General features: G+C 41.6%; 1 non-coding gene across 1 annotated transcript; it reads left to right on the top strand.

Annotated features, from left to right (window-relative positions):
* The first annotated feature begins 2,326 nt into the window (after positions 1 to 2,326).
* Positions 2,327 to 2,432, top strand: LOC130978439 (small nucleolar RNA R71). Its single transcript, XR_009086083.1, has one exon. It is a non-coding gene; the product is annotated as a small nucleolar RNA R71 (small nucleolar RNA).
* The last annotated feature ends 771 nt before the right edge of the window (positions 2,433 to 3,203 follow it).

The following is a 3,203-nucleotide window of genomic DNA, read 5'->3' as shown; positions in this document are numbered from 1 at the left end:
ATTGAGCCTTCTGTAGTCAATACACATGCGCCACCCTGTGACTGTCCTTGTGGGAACCAGTTCATTTTTTTCATTATGAACCACTGTCATGCCTCCCTTTTTGGGAACAACTTGGACAGGGCTCACCCAGGGCTATCAGAAATAGGATAAATAATCCCAGCCTCTAGTAATTTAGTGACCTCTTTCTGCACCACCTCCTTCATGCAGGATTTAGCCTCCTCTGTGGTTGAACCACTGGTTTGGCATTATCCTCCAATAGGATCTTGTGCATGCATCTAGCTGGGCTAATGCCCTTGAGACATTGGACCACCCAAGAGCTGTCTTGTGTGTCCTCAGCACTTTAATCAGTGCTTCCTCTTCCTGTGGATTTAAAGCTGAGCTTATAATCACTGGAAAAGTGTCACCCTCTCCCAGAAACGCATATTTCAGGGATGATGGTAGTGGTTTGAGTTCAGGCTTAGGAGGCTTATCCTCCTCCTGAGGAATTTTCGAAAATTCCTTTACTTCCTCTAGTTCTTCTTGATCAGGTTGAGCATCTTTGAAGATGTCCTCAAGCTCTGATTTTAGGCTTTCAGCCATATTGATCTCTTCTACCAAGAATCAATATGTCAACGTCCATGCAGTCTTCTGGTGTGTCTGGATGCTGCATAGCTTTCACAGCATTCAACTTGAACTCATCCTCATTGACTCTCAGGGTTACTTCCCCTTTATGTACATCAATGAGAGTTCGTCCAGTTGCTAGGAAAGGTCTTCCTAGAATGAGAGTTGCACTTTTGTGCTCCTCCATTTCCAGCACCACAAAGTCGTTGGAAAGGCAAATGGCCCAACCTTGACAATCATGTCCTCTATTATGCCTGATGGGTGTTTAATGGAACCATCAGCAAGTTGGAGGCATATCCTGGTTGGTTTGACTTCTCCAGTCAACCCAAGCTTTCTGATAGTGGATGCAGGTATTAGATTGATGCTTGCTCCAAGATCACATAAAGCTGTCTTGGTGCAAGTGCCTTCTAATGTGCATGGTATCAGAAAGCTTCCAGGATCTTGAAGCTTTTCTGGTAAGCTTTTTAGAATGACTGCACTGCATTCTTCAGTGAGAAACACTTTTTCAGTTTCTCTCCAATCCTTCTTATGACTTAAGATTTCCTTCATGAACTTAGCATAAGAAGGTATTTGCTCAAGTGCCTCTGCAAACGGAATCTTTATTTCAAGAGTCCTTAGATAGTCTGCAAAGCGGGCAAATTGCTTATCCTGTTCCGCTTTGCGGAGTTTCTGAGGATAAGGCATCTTGGCTTGATATTCTTCAACCTTAGATGCTGCAGGTTTATTCCTTACAGAAATGGTTGAAGAGGCCTTGTTAGGGGGATAATCATCAGAACTCTCAGGTGCCTAATTCTCCTTGGGCGTTTGAACGCCAGGAGTGGATGAAGTTTGGGCGTTAAACGCCAACTTCTCCCCCTTTTCTGGCGTTTGAACGCCAGAACTGGGCAGGGAATGGGCGTTTAACGCCAGCTTTCCTCCCTGTTCTGGCATTTGAACGCCAGTATTGGGCAAGGAATGGGCGTTAACGCCAACTTTCCTTCCCTTTACTCTCAGGTGCCTAATCTCCTTGGGCTTTGAACGCCAGGAGGGGATGAAGTTTGGGCGTTAAACGCCAACTTCTCCCCCGTTCTGGCGTTTGAACGCCAGAACTGGGCAGGGAATGGGCGTTTAACGCCAGCTTTTCCTCCCTGTTCTGGCATTTGAACGCCAGTATTGGGCAAGGAATGGGCGTTAACGCCAACTTTCCTTCCCTTTCTGGCGTTTGAACCCAATAATATTCCTCTCTGGGCTCTTACTGTCCTCAGAGGATTTTGAACAGTGGCTTGGTCATCCTCTGTCATCTGTTCCTTAATGACTTCTTGCTCTTTTGAGCAGTGGCATTCAGTGTTTTCCCACTCCTCAGTTGAACAGCTTGACATTCTTCTGTTATTTGTTTAGATATTTGCTGTTTTGCTTGATTCACTGCAGTTCTATCTCTTGTTAGCAACCTTAGTATCATGGAGCATTTCTTTAAAATTCTGCTAACTGTTCTGTCATCAGGAGCAATTGTTGATTAAGCTCATTCATCTGTTCTTGAGGATCAGGATCATTGGCTACTGCCAGGACCTCTTCTTGTGGAACGAATTCCTTGCTAGAGTATAAGTATTGGTTTCTAGCAACAATGTCTATAAGCTCTTGAGCTTCTCAATTGTCTCTCATGTGTATAGATCCCCAGCTGAGTGGTCTAAAGACATCTGAGCTTTTTCTGTAAGCCCATAGTAGAAGATGTCTAACTGTACCCACTCTGAAACATTTCAGAGGGCATTTTCTGAGCATACCTCTATACCTCTCCCAGGCATCATAAAGGGATTCATTATCCTCTTGTTTAAAGCCTTGGATGTCTAGCCTTAGCTGTGTCATCCTTTTTGGAGGGTAAAGTGATTCAGGAATTTTTCTGATAACTGTTTCCATGTCTTTAGCTTGCTGTAGGTTGGTTATTCAACCACCTTTTTGCTTGATCTTTTACAGCAATGGAAACAGTAACAGTCTGTAGACATCCTGATCTACCTCTTTATCATGTATTGTGTCAGCAATTTGTAAGAACTGTGCCAGAAACTTAGTAGGGTTCTTCCTCTGGAAGACCGAATACTGGCAATTTTGCTGCACTATGATAATGAGTTGAGGTTTAGCTCAAAGCTGCTTGCTTTGATGGGAGGTACACAGATGCTACTCCCATATGCAGCTGTACTGGGGTTGGCATAGGACCCCAGAGTCCTTCTGGACTGGTTAATTCCACTTAAGTCCATAATGGACAAAAGGGAATGATAATAATTGCAAAAAGATAAATTTTGTTTGTTTTTTTTTTTTTTTGAAATAACCGAAAAATTAAAAAATAAAAAAACAAAAGGAAGATAAATAAAATTCGAAAATTAAAAATAAAATAAGATCAAAGCAAATTGAGAACTGAATCAATTAGTAAAGAAAAAGATTTTGAAAACAGCAATTAAAGATATGATTGAAAAAATTTTTATGAAAAAGATTTGGTTCTTAAAAGAGAAAGAGAAAAACAGCAAAAGAAACCCAAACTTAAAATTTTAGAAATCAAACACTAATGTTTTCGAAAATTTTAAGGGAAAAACACAAAGAGACACCAAACTTAGAACTTTTATGAATCAAAAAGGGAC

The sequence above is a fragment of the Arachis stenosperma genome, chromosome 4, assembly GCF_014773155.1.
Source record: "Arachis stenosperma cultivar V10309 chromosome 4, arast.V10309.gnm1.PFL2, whole genome shotgun sequence".
NCBI lineage: Eukaryota > Viridiplantae > Streptophyta > Magnoliopsida > Fabales > Fabaceae > Arachis > Arachis stenosperma.
This window is presented reverse-complemented; position numbering and strand designations above follow the sequence as displayed.